Source organism: Anguilla anguilla, chromosome 3 (genome assembly GCF_013347855.1).
Source record: "Anguilla anguilla isolate fAngAng1 chromosome 3, fAngAng1.pri, whole genome shotgun sequence".
Taxonomy (NCBI): Eukaryota; Metazoa; Chordata; class Actinopteri; order Anguilliformes; family Anguillidae; genus Anguilla; species Anguilla anguilla.
Window position 1 is genome coordinate 18,499,385 of NC_049203.1, and position 17,755 is coordinate 18,517,139.

Genomic DNA, 17,755 nt, shown 5'->3' on the forward strand with positions numbered 1-17,755 from the left:
AAATCCTAAAATCAGCACTTTCATCAGCGTGATGCGCATTATATTGACTACTCTAATGGCTATTCTCTCTCTCTCTCTCTCCCTCTCAAACTGTAAAACGGTAGTTTTTTTAAATAAAAAAAAACAAAAAACTGCAAGACCTGGAAATTGAAAGGAACACTTTTTTTGTTTGTAAATTGTAAATTTGGCACTGAATGCGGTGCTGACTTTGTCCAATTCCCACCCCAATTTGGAAAGGCTACTTGTCTGCAACCGCGGACGCATTCATGAGTGAACCCTACTCCCAATTCAGGAGAGTGTAGACATCTATGGTTCTCCTCCAAAACACCTTGTGTAGTGGATGGAGTGTAGCACAGTTGGTAAGGAACTGGGTTTGTAACCGAAAGGTCACAGGTTCGATTCCCGGGTAAGGACACTGCCGTTGTACCCTTGAGCAAGGTACTTAACCAGAATTGCTTCAGTATATATCCAGCTGTATAAATGGATACAATGTAAAATGCTGTGTAAATGTTGTGTAAGTCGCTCTGGATAAGAGCGTCTGCTAAATGCCTGTAATGTAATGGTGTCGCCAGCTGCTTCTTTTCACAAAACAGATGACTACTAAGCTTGCACAGAGTGGAATCAGAGGATGACCTCTCGTAACTAGTTTCGACTGCAATCTATGCCCAATCGACCAGCAGGGGTAGGTAGTTAGCGATGCACGCAGAACCCTATCCAACTGAACCCTCCCCTTCCCTGGGCGACCCAATCGCCAATTGGGCCTCGCTTCGTGGAACTATGGGTCACAGTTGGCACTGGCACGTTCCGGATTCAATTCAATGCCGTGAGGCTCATCCATGCACCACAGTGTGGTGCCTTTACCCAGTGAGCCAACAAACCCTCAATCTATTTTACCCTGTTGTGAGATCCTTAATTTAATGACCCTAACCCTAACAGCTGCCGCATTACCACTACTACTTATTATAATAATAATGATAATAATAATAATAATAACAACACATTACTTTAGTGGTAACATTAAAGATAATACCAGCTTGTTTCCAGAATGTTTGGCAAAATATATTAGCGTACAGAAGTGGCCTTTTCTAGATTCATTGCAGCAATTTGTCAGATGGAGAATTGCTGGCTCAAATGGTCTGCTTTTTCTCACAGCATGACTGTGATTCCAGCCCCAGTTGTTGTGTAATTGCTTATTGAAAATTGGTGCACGTTTCAAGTACTTGACAATGAAGTTGGCCTAACAAAGCAGATGCTGTCCATCTGTGTTTGGGGCAGAGTTAATTGTAGCCACTAGGAGTCTGTTTGAAAGGCTCTTTTTGAGTGGAATGGAGAGGCCCTATTTTAAGGGCCACAGAAAAATAAGTTGATGGTGCCATTTTATTTTTTAATTGCTCGCTCAGAGAGAAATATGCATATTTTGTTATGGAACACATGGAAAATTGTAGTTACCATGGAAATAAAGATGGCTGAGGTAAAGGATAAAATGTTACACTCAAATCTCCAATGTCAAAGTCACAGATGTTAGTGATTTTATGTGGACATCTGGGATTTAAGAGGCAATAAAGATGGAGGGGGGTCTCATCAGAAAAATGCCTTGATAGATATGAATTAAATATAATTAGAAAAGCCTTTTTTCTTGTTGTTCATGCAAATGCTATAACAACCCCTTTTTAACTTATGATGGGGGTCACCTGGATTATTTTCATCCTGGGTGGGGGTACTGGAATCAGAAAGGATTGAAAACTCCTGCTCTAAATGAACACACCCTAAAATCACTGCTGAACACAGGAGACATAAATTATTTTGCACTGTGATTGATCCAGAGTCAGACCTCCATATGACCTCCTGTAATAGACCTCTATAAGGTTCATTTAAATGCCACAACTGAGACCTACACTTTCTCTCACCCTGTCACCTTCTTTTCAAACAGAAAGGTAAGGGAACACAATCACAGATGTAAGACATTTTTGAATCCATGCAGTCATTGCAAGATGTTAAGCTTGGCACTTGTAGTATATATGTAGTGTCTTCTGTGTGGAAATATGGTGATACTTTCTAATTCTGATGAAAAGACTGAGTGCTCAGGGGATCAAACATGAATATAACAAGGTGCTCTTGGTACCAGAGGAAAACCAACTAAACCAAAAAAGGAGGAATCCAAAGCTCATTGATAAGAAGCTTGAAAACGTGAGTAAATATGAATGACCGAACTTACTTTCCAGGTGACCAAGGAAATCTTATGTGAAAGAGGCAGATGTAGAAAAAATATGCTGGCATATTCCACAGGAATATTAAAAGAACACAAAACAAGAATAGCCAATGTGTTTCCACCCAATGGGTCTTTGTTAGGGCCTGTCATACTTACACATTGCCGTATGTTTCTGGCATTTAATAGGCACTCTTATCCATGTAAAAGCAAGTGCAAATAACTTAGGTCATTAATTAATATCATGGCATCTTCTGGAAAACAGCTTGTACAGTGATGTTATGCTTTTGTTCACACTCTAAACCCAGTTAATATGCAAAAAGAATATGAGATGATGTGGGACCCAGCAATGTCAGTAACAACTGACTACTGGTCAATTACTGAGTACCTGCACTATGAGCAATGCACACATTGGGCCACCATGCATAATGCCCAGGACAAAATGATCCCTGTGGGCCTCCTCATCTCAACCCCCTTGCCAGCCAACTCCTTTTTCATCCTACAGTCAAGACTGTGCACAGAATCGGTCATAATGCAGACACATGAAACCTAGCCTTGGATCACATAAGGAAGATGTTTCAGTGCTCTCAACACAGCATTCATGCATTGAAATAATAAACGTGCTCATAATAAACCAGTGGGATCAATGTTTTCATCTTTTTTTAATCATGGCGTCTTTCCACTGAGCTGTCCTCTTCCACCGTATGTGGCATTATCTAACTTATCACCAAACAACAACATAAAACACATACATCCCCATGGCAGTCATGTAAAGCTGCATAATTACTGATCTACATTATAGGCTTTGAGTGCTTGAATTGGGCTGGTGCTCACTGGTATGGAATACCAATACTTGATTTTTTTCCCATCTGAGTACCATTACTTACAATACTTTTTATTGCATAGGTATGCATGCTACAGTTATTTACCTCAATTAGACTAGTTTTGGGCTGCTGGTTTGTATTTACAAACTTTCACAACCAAAATAACGGTAAGTTCCTGTTGTGCTGATTAGAATTCTGACTACAGCTGACTCCTCCTGATATATTTATGGAATTTAGAATTCTGAGCATATCCACTTGACATGATTTGCAAGCTGCTTGCAGAACTGTAGATTTCCTGTTGTTAAATGACATGTTAACCACTTTCTTGACCCAGCCATATATTTCTTATGTTGGCAACTGCAATGGAAGCCCTCTGTTCAATGTTAGCTTGGCTCAAAAAACAGAACCTATGATAGCTGATGCTATGAATGCTCTCCCACTTTTGAAAATAATTTTGCCATTAGGTTTCATTAAATTACTGCCTCCCTTTTTCTTTTTGGTTCTGTGTGCCTGAAAAAAAATCCTAGATTACATGAAGCGAACACTGTGAACGAACAAGTCTGCCTTTGAAAGTCTGTAGTAAGTGTGGAAACTCTTAATGAGACAGCACAGTAGATCAAACCATTTTTACAAAATAAGTAAAAGCTAAATCAAGTGTTGACCTTTAACAGCATGATGATGAATTACAAAGGAAACATTGAGACTATTTACATGCAACACAAATGGTCTATACATTTTTAGCCAAGATAGCATTTTGATGAAATATTCCACTTGTCAATGGACCACTGGAGAAACCCCCCTCCCCAGCCCAGGACAACGTAGCCCCCCCCCCCAAAGAGCATCCCTGTGAGCACGTGATGTACCAGAAATATAAAATCCATATTCTATATGCTGCTTTTTAGCCAAACAAGTCAAGTATTTAATACTGTGTGGCAATAATGTTTATTTGTGTAGATGACTGCTAATGTGTGGCTATCTTGTGAGAGTAAAAGAGTTAATTCCTTCTCTCAGATCTTCAGATGCTGTGGGAGGTTTTGTTGGATTGAAATCCCAATTCACACAGAAGCTAACAGAGAAGCCCTCTTTGAAAATCTTGCCTCAGAAGCTCTGTGGCCTTTGGGCCCACCTTTGCCACTAGTTCATCTTCTTTGTGGACTGAAGCCAGAGAAGACCATATACATTACAAATTGAATCATAAATACAGATATATATTTGCTGTAAATACACCTGTGTATTTATGCTCTGTCTTTATCTATAATCTTTGTGTATAATCACATTTTTCCAAACCTTATCATTGTATGCTTTCTCAAGTAAAATGTATCTGTTTGGTATGATTAGAATTTGCAGTCAACTGTTGCCTGTTGTCCTGGTTGAAGCTGGTGCCCAGCTCGGCAAAATCTTGCTAGCTTCAAAATTCTCCTGATGCCGTTTCAGACCGGAAATAAGTTTTATGCAGATTATGCAAAGCAATAACCCCAACCACAATAATCCTACTAAATGGCTTATTATGCATTGCACAAGTGGCCCATGAAACTGAGATTAACAAAAAGAGGGAAGCCAGGAATACCAACAAACCAGGATCATGATAAGTGCACACACCAATAAATGAAGCTGGAAAATCCTCATGAAAATTCATGACTGGAGACATGATTGTCAATTGCCACTTTTTGTCTCAACCTTCCATCTTCTTTGCACGGCCAGCGGTGACACCAGTTGCAGGAAGGAGAAAAGTGTTATCTATAAAAGTGGTTAATACGACGAATTACACACTTCAGGGGAAACCCCCGCCAGTCCTTCTGTGTTAACAGCTCGGAGGTCGGCTGTGAATACTGACCCCTCAATATGCAATGCTGAGGGTTTAACAAGTCTCATTTCAGACCCACACAACACCCATAAGGCCAGTGTTGGACAAGGCTATCCTCTCCTGGACTGTCATGTGTCATTCTATAGATGTTTACCACCCCTCTGTAACCTGGCCTTATCAACAAGCTTCTGGAGAGATGGAACCGCTACCTAAATCACTTTTTTCCCCTCTTGGCTTGAAGTCATGTTCTAGGTCACCAGGTCGGATAAATGGCGTGTGTGCTTTGGAACTATAAAAAACACATCTGGTCTTGCAGAAAGTTATTTGGTCCCTAGCTATTTCCACAGATCTTACCAAAGTCAGGCTGTTTGGGCCGCTTCTGTGTTAAAGTAAAATAAACCTTGCCACTGGTTTAAAGTAAAGCTGCCAGTGTGGTATTCCCAAACTAATGCTCATAACCGTACATATGCTGGTTTTATTTATTGCTGTAGTAAAGAATGCTCCTGATAGAACTGGTACCAGGGACAGAAAGTATTGACATTGAATGTGAGCTAACAGCCTTATCACAGTGATTTAGAGAAACAGTTGACTCAGCTCAGTGTGCACTTAATGTACGTTCTTGATTAAATTACTGTGATTGAAACCAAATGGATATGCAATGTCCCTGCACGTCAGTATCACAAAATGGCATCCCTATATCCTCCTTCAAAAACATTTTTCAGTCCCAAAGTAATATTTTGCACTCTTAGATCTCAGACCTTCAGACATACCTCCCACAGAAGAGAAATATTTTTTTTTCAATACAGAAACAGGAAAAATACAAAGAATCACAAATCACAGGCTTCTATAACAATCAATGGGAGAGTTGGCAGTGTGCGAGGCAAATTATGACTTATCAGAGCTGTGAAGTGGTTTTTTGTTGTGTGCTACAGAACTGTATTTGTGCATTCCCTTCTGGGCCCTTGCATGTTTTTCTCTTTGCTCATTTCTCACTGAAATCTATCCAGAGGCAGATGAAATACAAGGCAGCAGAGCCCTTGCCAAATTTGCCAGTGTTAGGACAAGGACCCTTAAGACAAATTCCTTCCCCCATCTCAGAGGCACATCACCCAGTTAAAGGCTGCCAAATTCAAAGCCAGTTAAGATTTCAGTCAGTCACTCCTCCGGAGATTCTGCCTCTTTTCAGCGCCTAAAGAACCACGCGTGTCTCCCAAAGATTGCCTTTGTCAGTATACGAGTGGTGCTATACCACAGCTACCCAGCGCAAACCAGCAAAAATAAGACATAAGCAGCTTAATAAGCGATTCCTTTGACATCTGCAGATTGAGGCAAAGCTAGCCTTTTACCAGGAGGGTTCTCTGAGCAGCAGGACTGTCTTTTATGCCCTTTAATACACAATCACAGGCTTGAGTGCATCCAGGAATATTTCTGCTTAAAAGCTTGAGTATTTGTATCAAAAAAGTGTCCCCTGTGTGTGATCCTCGTCCATCCCAGTGAAAGTTTGGATTAGAGAAATTCCATTTCTCAGTAAGGACCATTTAATTAATAAATTTATTTTTGCTGGGCCAAACCCCCCTGCTGTGTGGAAGCAGTGGAACTAAAAAATGTTTTTCATTACACCAGGGGGTTCTAAACTTTCTGAAACACTATGTAAATGCAGGTCTTTTCTCTGAATTTTCATTTTAATGGTTTTGTTTACCCAAATTAGCATTGCAATCTTTCCACAAACATTCCCCTTAAGAGGTCTGAACTGAAACTCACACGGGCTGCTGACAGCCATGCTTATAATTAGTTATTTTAGTTGATTATTTTATTGTTTGTAAAAATGAATTATAAAGGAAAACAATTCTTTGTTGCCAATATTGCTCTATGTGGATGTATTATGCATTTAATATGTACGAAATTATTGGTTTAAATAATGCATTACTTGTTTAATCACTCTGATAAATACAGTAATCACTACTTCCCAGAAATGTAAGGAATACACCATCACAATGCCAAATTAGGCTATTAAAATAAATTTAAAAGAAAACAATCCTTTGTTGCCAATATTGCTCTTGCTATGCCTGTGAGTAAAAAGGATGCAACCAGCATGAACAAGCAACAGGACGCATTGCTGTATTCATAGTATCGCTTGAGGTACAAGTTCAATACATAGCTCAGCGATGGAGTTCCATGGTTTTACTGCTTCATGTCCATTGCTAAGGGGCTCAGAGCTCAGTGATTCGGATTTCTAACAAGCTGAGCTCTTTAGTTGCTTCGTGTTCAACTACTTCTTTTTGCCATGCCATGCTAAGAATTTGATAAATGTGTTGTTGTAAATGTTGAATACAGGATGTCAAGCAGACAGATTGGTTGAAATCAGAACCAGCACATAAATGGCCCTCTAGGAATTTCATCTGACACCCCTGAAATCCCCTCCAGTGTACACTGACAGTCACAACGGGTCAACCTATGTGTGCATGTGGAACCGTGACACTTCTGGTACTTAAGAAACAGCAGGGAGCGTGTGTATTGGCAGGCAATAGCACTTCTTTGACCTCAGGACCTTGTTTGTTTGCCGATGTTGCGTTCTTGCAGACTTCAAAAATCACACCAGTGCTGACTGTGCTCATAACGCATCGGAAACTAAACGTCAACACAACAGCAGATCCCTCTCTGCAGGGCCATCTTCCTGGGTTCTGCTGGGGTGGGGTTGTGTAGGATTGCCTCCGTTGCGCCGCAATGTCCTTATAAAACAGAACAGTCTAATTTGTAAAGTTCAATACGATTCATTTGGTTAAAACTTTGCGGCCGTTTGGTCCTGTAGTTCCATTGTCTTCTGTGCCCTTGTCATAACATGAACCCCCATAGAGATCTAGTTCTTAAAGTGTAACAGTCTTTATTTATAAATAAATATAAGAAAATGGGAAGAAATAAACAGTAAAGCACTCCCTCGGTGGCCATACTCTTGTTTGAAAGAAAACCAAAGGTATAAAAGCATTGGCAGCACAGCGTTCTAAGAGGCCATTAGGAACCATTAAAATGCCATTCAGCATTTCAGTATGTAAGGTGGGGGTCTGTTCTGTTTCAGCTGCTAAAGGTTGTAGCAGAAATACATTTATGTACAAAATAGGGACAACAATTTCAAAATACACATCGACCCATTACTCACAATGAAATTATTATACCCCTTACAGCAAATAATTTCCTGAAACATCCAGCAGATGAGCTCTGAAAGCTTTTAAAAATGTTAAAGAGCTTCCAAATAATGGGCAAATATTGGTTTACAATTTGTCAAGGCCACACTGGAGCCAAAATAATCAGCCCAGATTGAATTAGAACAGCCTTGGCCGGTGGCATCCTCTGAAAGCATCCAAGTGCAATGCTGATGGTTTAAAGGATTTATACTCATACTTTAAAAAGAACCCAATTTCACGAGATGTCAGCTCAAGGTTTCATTGTCCTCCAACATTTAAAAGGAAGAAATGGGATATTTCTGGGGGCTGGTATCGTATGAATTCTCTAAACTAAGCAGAAATAGATTGAGAACGTAATAACTGACTCTTAATTTTATGTTTCATGCATGACCCCATTAAATCTAAATTAGCTGTGTTTTTCAGTATGTCATTTATCTGAATCATTTCCGTGTTGCAGCTGTTTATGGGGAAAATAATTTTCCGTTTGAATTACGATTATCTGTTTAAGGTAATGATTAAATGCAGTGCTTTTTCAGTTCTGTAAATGCAGTGTGTTTAAGGTAATGAAAATTCTTGTGAAATAAATAATAACAATAACAACTTTAAATGCATTAAAATTGTTAAGATTATTATTATTATTTCAAAAGCCAGATTTTTTCAAAGTTGTCAAGGCATAGGAAAACCTCCCAAGTTGCAGTGGAAGCAGAAACCCTTGTGGTATTTAAGTCTCAGGTTTTCTTACTGCCTGAAGCTCTGCTTGTAGATAAATGATTTGCGTGAATGGACATCATTCTTATGTTTGTTACTGTATGTCTCAAGGAGGTGGACATGGCTATAAAGGTGGCCATGCCTTCGCTGTGTGGTGGGAGCCGAACTGTGCTTCTTGAAAACGTAGGAATTTAAATGCAATACATGAAAAGCAAATGTTCATGGGTGATGTTCATTTCTTATAACATTTTATTTTCATAACACACTTGTCACCCTGCTGCATGGATACATTTCGGCTAATGTCTATTAAAAAGTTTAATTTCATGACCCAAAGAACAGTGAAAAATATTTGTATCAAATGTAACAAAATTGTGCTGTCTATTTATTCCAATGAGTGGGCTCTTCTGACTAAAATAAACTCAGATTAGAGGTATTGATATGTTCCTCCTAAATCATTATACATTATTCACGCTAATTCATTAGCTGTGGCTCTGCTATTGAATAAATAACAGATATCATCACTGGGCATTACATGATGGGATTTCCAATGTAGATCTATGATTAACACAGGATCAGTATATGAGCTTTGCCATACATGTAATTAGAATAATTCACAAAAGGTCCCCATGCCTGTTGAACAATGAAGGCTAAAATTGAGCTAAATCATCCCTTTCAGAGATTTGACTGTGAATGCTTGTATGCGTTTTTTGCCACAACAGTTGACTCTGAAGCTTCAGCCTGAAATGCTTTTTTCTATGCCCCCCTCTCCTTTCAGCCAATTGCATGTTGCCAGTCTCTTTGGTTGCACATTTAGCAACTCTAAAGATCCAGTTAACTAGTCAGCTAGCTCATGCTAATGCCACTGCAAAGGCAATTCTGCTTTTAACTTTCTTGGCTTGCTAGCTTTGATGCCAACCACAAGATCCAAACTAACAAACAAGTTACCTAGTTAATGGACTGGCTAGCTAGCATCTGTAGCCTGGTTTAATATATTGTTTACAAGCAGTATAGTAGCCACCCCAGTCCAAAGAAATTCATTTTTTTTCTTTAAAGGTGACAAGTGGTTAAGTAGCCCCTTAAAACTAAGCCATGTGGCGCTATGCTTTATTCTTTATGCAGATTACATCAAAGCGATCATTGATTTTCACACATTCCATTGCCACATGCCGTTGATTCCCTTGTGGCAATAGTGTTGTCATTGTTCTCTCAGATATCCTGGCCTTGCACATACAGTACAGTAAACCAGCCCAATTAAAAGTCTGAATTTATGTAAGAATATTGCTACAAGTTGTAAAATGCAGTGCAAAATACTTTTTAATGTTTTTACTGGCAGGCCATGGTTGACTGAGGCAAGATGATTGAGAAGTTGTACATCCTGCTCTCCAATGTCTATACTCTTCCTTTGAAATAAGCTGCTGTTTTGGGTTGCTGAACTGTACTGAAGTTTCTGAACTGGCATATTACACACACACACACGCATACACGCACACGCACTCGCACACACACACACACACACACACACACACACACACACACACGCGTGCGTACCCACACCTTGCTCTCAGTTTGTCCTTGGTGGTTCAGCTGGTCTGTCACTGTGGGGATAATTCTTTAGGAGTGGGTGGAATTTCCATCAGATTGACAGCCCTTGGCGTGCTAATGCTCCCACTTTGTGTAACGAAAAGGTTGAATGACTATGAGTCACAGGAGAAATTTTTTTTCATCCCTTCGCTGACATAACTACGCTCCTCTCTATCCCTGTCATCTTCAGTGCATCCTGAAAACCAGATATAAATTTTCAGCTTGACTAGTTAACATAATAGCGACTATAGATTATGCATGTTATTGATTTAACCGGCTCTGCAACGGCTTTTCTGTGATCATCACAATTCTAAGGCACTGCACATCTTCAAGAGAGGGTCAGTTTGTTGCAGAAACATTTTGTGGGTGGAAAATTAAGCCATCAGACTGTGTGTGCTGTTGACCGGACCATTGTCTTATTTGGATACAAAGACTTGTTCTGTTAAAAAAAAAGAAAGAAAGAATTTAGGAAAAGAAGCTGCTTTAGACAATACTAGCCCCCAGAAGTCTTAATCTGCAATTTGCAACCCCAGTGATTCCAGCTCCTAAGCTGCTTCTCTTTCTCAGAGAGGGCCTTTGGGGTCCAGATGGTTATGGGAGCCTGAATAAGACTGAGAAAATCATTTATCATTGGGAAAAAGTTTGTATTTTGATAAGTGACGCACGTGATGATTCCTATGGCATGGCATGTTAACATTACTGCCAGCAAGTCAAATGTGTTTCGTAATTACTCATTAAACAAGTGCTGACTTCCTCAAGTAGTTGTTCACATGTGACAGAGGCTGTGGTGGATGCCTTACAGACGTTTTACCATTTTATTTAATAAGTAGGAAGAAACACATTTCCTATTTGATAATATGAATGATGCTTCCTTCTCTTCTTTCTAGTTACACCCTGTGTATGCTGAGATCACGATTACTTATTTGCATTTAGCATGCGATTTGTCACAGATTCTGACTGCTGTAAATTGGATTGTTTGAACAGAATAATGTTTGTGAAGTTGATGCTATTCTTTCTCCTGTACAATGACTTGGCTGAGTACTCAGTTCTAATTGACTTGGAGGTATGTATTATTTTTATATATGCCCTGCAGAGGTTTAATCATTGTTCTAGAGTAATTCACATCAATAGTCAGCCTCGTTAAAGCAAACACGGACAATGATGATTTTTGTTTTCATAAATTGCTCACAAGCCAACTGTTACAATATCATACTTGCAAAAGTTAGCTATCTGTGATAACAAACATACTGTGGGATCTTTTTGACTTAAAACCAAACATAACTTTATTATTAGGTAACCTGAGTGATGGCAAACCTAGCATAAAACTAGCTTTCCATCTGACCTGGTTGAGAGAGGAACTACAGTAATTGTTATGGGGTTTGGGGTATTCGCAAGATACTTATATAACATTTCCATTGCAATAGAATTGCATGTTTTGAAATACATGTTTTGAATCTAATTATGGTCTTTGTTTGTATGCTGTTGTATAATTGGGATAATGACCTCAGTGCTGGGCAAAACACAGTCTGAATGCCCTTCGAGGAGGGACTTTTACTACCTCCGCGTTGGACATTCAAACTGCGTAATGCCAAGCCCTGAGGTCATTATCCCTTACTTAAACATATCTGGAACATAAACAGATTCAGGTTTATTTATTTAAGTGTAATTACATGTTAAACGAGGCATATAACAACTAATTAAACTACAGATTGAGGTTAATTGAGACAGCTGCATATAATTTGTTCAATGGGGAGAGATGAATAAAAGCATATTTGAATAAACCTCTAACAACATTTCCTTCAAAAAGAATGAATATGGTAGATTTAAACTTAAATACCAAGAATATAAAACCACACATACAAGTAATACTACATTACATATTTGTAATTACCTGTCTAATTACAGTGTGCTTGCAAATGCACCGGTTTGCAGTTTTGCACAGTACATACAATAATAAAACTGGCTTATGAGTTGTATATTTGTAAATTAACAATAACTTGGGCGCAGTTTAGTATTTTCCCATATGATCTACAATGGGCACACAAAGGTAAAAACCCATCGCTACAAAAACTTAAAAGGGGTTGATTAAATGTACCACCCCATCCCCCCAACCATGACATATCGACCCCCAATAATGACAAAGACAACATGCAAAAATTACCTCATTAATGCCAGAAAGGTCCATGTTTGATCTGGGTAGGTAGTGATTATAATGCTATTTTCATCTCCCATTAATGCTTCAGCTGAGTCCCAGACTGCAATAACAGCAAAGTGTTAATGCCAACTCTCAGGTGTCCAATTAAGGCCCATACAAGCGCAAGCTAGATTCCTGTGATATGATGAGATCCAGCCCTCCCACATGCAATTTTAATGAAGGCAATTATTACATTTTCAGGATACTGGTAAAAACGATGCTTAAACGTAGTAATGGATCGTAAAGGGAGAAGCAAACAACAAGGAACGGGCAGTGAAATAAATTGCGAGGCATTTCAAATGATGCCTTTTGAGAACAGGACTGGGTGTTATTGCAGTGAAATGTGTCCACTGAAGGAGAAAATACAACAGAAGCTCTGAGACATGAACCCTTCAGGAATGGGGGTGGTTCGCAACTCTGAAATGTTCGTAACTCTGAAAGTGATGCCAGAATGCCCCGGTTTTATTTTGAATCTTATGCTGGAATTGTTTCTTACATTACTCTACCCTTATTTCTCTTTTGATAGGTACAAATCATCTTAGAAATGAATGACCAATGATCAAAGAGGCTAAATGCTGGATCTCATAAGAATGTATTTTTTTCTTATGTTGGCTTTCTGAAAGACACATAATAATAATAATAATAATAATAATAATAATAATAATAATAATAATAGCCAGTCCATCAAGTCAAATTAAAAAGGAAACAACACTACCTGTCGTGCATTCTCCTTTCTCTTATGGCTTGTTTATTCTTGGGAAGTGTGACTCCTTTTTATTTAATGCTTACATTTTGGTATTAATGATAATGACTAAGACAATCTCTGTGTTGCATAATAAGGAGCTTGGAAAGGTGGGTTTTCATATGCTACTCCTGGGTTAATTTCCTGTTTGGTTGACCAGTCAGTCTGTAAGGCTGAGGTTCATATCTGTGAATATCCACAGTGTTCTCTTTGTTGTGGCTTTTGTTTGTTTCTCATATTTGGTTAATGTATTCCAAGACGTAGGCAGGGGGTGAGGTGGAGAAAAGCCACGCATAGCAAAGGAATCCCACGTGTCATCCTTGTGTGAAGAGAGGCAGATGCTACGCCGACACTCCTCTGATGCCGTGGGATTGCCGGAGAAAACTCCAGTCAGGCTTCATCTCTCTACACGCTGTCTCCCGGCAACCTGATGTCACAGCGCGGACCTAAATCCATCCTCTGGCAGTGGGTTTACGGCTTCCACAGCAGGTGGCCATCACCGCAGGCACATCAATACCGTAATCCTCTTCCTGATCGCCCTTCCAGCGAGATCTCTAATGGCTTACTACAGCAGGAGCTATGTGGGCGCCTGGTACATGGAGCCACTTCATTAACACTAAAGAGGATGATTAGGCATTTGCCCAATGGTCTCTCATTTTGCGGAAGGCATTTTGAGCTCAACGGTGCTGTTAAAGCTCTGTTTGAATCCATAAAATGAATCAAAGACACCTGTAGGAAACTGCACACAAACACATTGATAAAATCAGTTGGAACAAAACTGAGCTGTAAGCACACACACACACACACACACACACACACACACATACACGCACACACACACATTCCCACCAGACACACTCACAGTTGGTTTTGTATTCACAGCTACTGTCAGATGTGCCCCTAATGGCTTGGCACCAGCTCTTTTTTGCCTAAACTTTCAAAAAAAAGTTTTTGTTTTTTTTTGTCGTTTGGGGTAACTAAGCCAAACTTTTCAAAATGTTTTTAAATGTTATTGTGTTTAATAAATGACACATTCAATAAGTCAAACTGTTTTGGCTGCAGTGCTTATTTTTTTTATTGTGTGCAATTTTCCGACTTGCTTCCAATGTTTCCTCCGCCTGTCTTTTCTTTGCAGGCGAGATGCATTTCTGGATCCCCACCGGATTTGTGTCCGTTACATACAGTTCTCACAAACACATGTTCACACAAACGTTTTTAGCAACTCCAACTTGCTAACAACAGCAAAAATGCCAGCATGAACCATAGAAACGCCTAAACTCTACTGTGAGACTTCTCCCCTTCACATAGCTTGGATTTCTTCCTTTACTCTCCAACCCCCCAACTCAAGGGCTGGCCTTTCCCTGGGTCACATCTGAATTCTGTCTCAAGGAAACGTGAAAGGAAAGAGGAGGTCAGGAAATGAGGACGGAGGACTGCTTTCATGAGAATCTGGATATCCTCATTCTTTATCCTCCTAAGACCTGGCTAATTTGTTTTTGTCCCCTATAGGGGACATGAGTCTCTTGTATCAATCTCAAGAACCATATATTCTGATGTCCAATACAAGGGCCATTCATAAAATATTTGTATCATTAAATTATACATACTATTATTAAATGAAAATAATATTTTTGCTAATATTTTCACTTTTTTTCTCATCCACACTTAAAGATACTTAAACTTTTTTTTTTCTGCAGGGTCTCAGGAAGATATTGTGCAATCCGCATGTCATTTTGCTGCTCTCATATGCGTCTGCATGAAAGGTGAAAGGTTCATTGGTTATTTCTGGAGCACTGGCTGCAGACCATTATGTGGCTCCATATCTGAGGCTGAGATTTAGCATATAAATGAGCTACTCAGAGTCACTACACATAAAACCAAACAGATGCATGATGGGAATTTCATAAAACACCTCTCTACCACATTTATTTTTTTGTCTTCTGTTTCTATCCCCCTGGCTGTCACAACAGCTGGTGTAAGAGGGATGGTTCCATTACCTGCATGTTCTCATAGCAGTCAGTCAACAGTCTTTCTTCTCCCTCTGCCATCAATTTGAGAGAGTAATCAGAACAGACAGTGCAAGCTCAGTTCAACTGCTAAGCTTTCTTCACTGAAAACTCAGGTGTGTGTGTGTGTGTGTGTGTGTGTGTGTGTGCGTGTGTGCGTGTGTGCGTGTGTGCGTGTGTGCGTGGGTGTGTGTGTGTGTGTGTGTGTGTGTGTGTGTGCGTGTGGAAACAATGCACCCTAAGTCAGTAGATTCACTCATTCATTTACCTCATCCTGCTGCAACAGGTGTCACCCATTGAACAATGCTTGTTTCGGAAAACAGTTAACAGGTATTTTTCCTACTAATATACATAAAAGGGTTTGTTTGTTTGTTTGAAGCATGTGGAAGTCTTTTTGGCCAACAGGACACAGCTGAAATTGTTAGCAAGCTGACATTGCAAAGCAAGAAAAGTGTGCCAACCTCCAGTTAATGGAAATAAAATGTATTTTTACATAAATTTGTATTTTCAAACATGATCAGAAACAAACTTGCTGACTCTCTTTGAAAGCTAACTTGTTTCCCCAGGCAAGTCCCTCCTGACAGAGAATGAAATCATTTGCATAATTAATCCTCCATATAATTATACTTTTGAAAACCTCTTATGGGAGTCCTACTGTGTCAGGCAGAGGTCCCTGCAGTTCAACCTGCTGAGCTGCTGAACGGCTTTTAAGGTGCTTTTAATTGATTTCACTGCCGAAAGGCCAGACCACAATAGATCAGCTTGCACTTGGGAGAAATCGAAAGTAATACAAAACAAATGTCCCCTTGAAGATCTTCAATCAGTAACCACTTTTCAATGGACATATAGTGGCGGCATCTACTGGGGGAGGGCTGGGATCGATATGCCCTGTCTTATCATGACTCATGCCTGGAGACACACCACACTCCTCTCCGAAAGGTCAAATAGAATTTCAACCCCAGGATATCATCGGACAGTTGTTTTGCAACATTGATAACTGACCCCCTGTTTCTCATTTTGCCTCCTCCACAGAAGGGGATTTCATATGGCTATATAGAGGGGGGTGTGGTCAAAAAGATACAGACTGGAACAGAAAGATAATATACAAGTGTAATCAAAATGGAAGCCAGAGTAGTCTCAATTAACAACAGCAAAGCTTCTAATCACGTAGATCTACTTCAAAGGAAATGTGCACTGATATGTTATCATTTACTGTTTTCCTCAACAGTAGAGACAGTAGAAAATGCATCAAAATTCAAATTTGCCCTGATAAATTCATAATCTGGATGAAAGTTTTTTTTCAAAGCTGTTTTTTTTTGCTGGTAATTCAGAGTTTATTGAAATTATTGCCTCTCGATTTGATATGATTTATTGATTTTTAATTTAACAAATGTTGACACTTCCATTTAACTGCCTTATAATATTGACTTGTCCCGACAGAAGTTTTTCTGATGAATCATTGATGGTATAATTATGTGCTTGTGCTGTTTATTCAATAATTTCTGAGACCAGAGTGTTTACACTGGTGCTTTGAAGATGACAGTTTAAATATTAGTTATGAGCTTCACGAGTGAGATGGTCAGCATTTCTAAGATCCCTATTTATTAAAAAGGGAAACACAGGGCTAAGTGACTTGAAGTGTGTTTCAGTGATATGCACTGGTAAGCATTGTTGTAACTTTGCAAAACTGTGATACAACTATTTGGAATGTAGACATACAGTTTAACACAAAGTATTGGGACATTGGCACAGTCTTTGTTGCTTTGGCTCTGTACTCCAGCATAGTATACTGAAAATGAACAATGAGGTTCATTCAAGATGCAAACTGTCAGCTTTAATTTGAGAGTATGTACATCCATATCAGGTGATCCGTGTAATATATACAGCCCTTTTTATAAATTGTCTCCAAATTTATAAAATTTTGTACATATGTCTCATTATACTTTTCCATTTAACTGTAGTTTTAAGAATTTTTCAACAGACACATAGGTATTTTGTATGTTTTTCTTGAGAACTATTAGAGTTGATCTAACATTTTCCTGCTAGGGATGACCAGATCCTACCAACTATCTGCCCAGTAATATCCCGCAATGTACTTTTTAACTGTATTCAGGGGTATGTGTCAGTCAATGATGAAAAAAGTGATTTATTAGCTTGTGAAAATGCATATGGTCTTTTTTTATATGATGTACTGAGTTGTCAGTTATGTAAATGCTTTTTTATTACCAATCTGTCAGACCATAGCAATACAAAAGAGTTCATTCTGCAATTTTGCTGCAAAAAAATAAAAATAAAAAACAACAAGAGAAATAAATTAATCTAAGCTTTGTCAGATTGAAATGGCTTGCTTGCTTAGAACTCCCTGTCTGCATTGTGTTCAGCAACCTAAATTTCCAGCATAGGAAAAAAAAAATCCTGTGGGAATTAGAAGATCCATCTTGTTTGTGGTGCACTTCAATCTTATGTGCATTTTGTTGTGGTATAAGGTAAAGTTAAGGCAGAGGAATTTGT

At 39.1% G+C, this 17,755-nt stretch overlaps 1 long non-coding RNA gene across 1 annotated transcript; it reads left to right on the forward strand.

Annotated features, from left to right (window-relative positions):
* The first annotated feature begins 1,820 nt into the window (after positions 1 to 1,820).
* On the forward strand, positions 1,821 to 14,279 carry LOC118222988. The gene is made up of 2 exons (XR_004764371.1): positions 1,821 to 1,934; positions 13,497 to 14,279. It is a non-coding gene; the product is annotated as an uncharacterized LOC118222988 (long non-coding RNA).
* Positions 14,280 to 17,755: the final 3,476 nt, after the last annotated feature.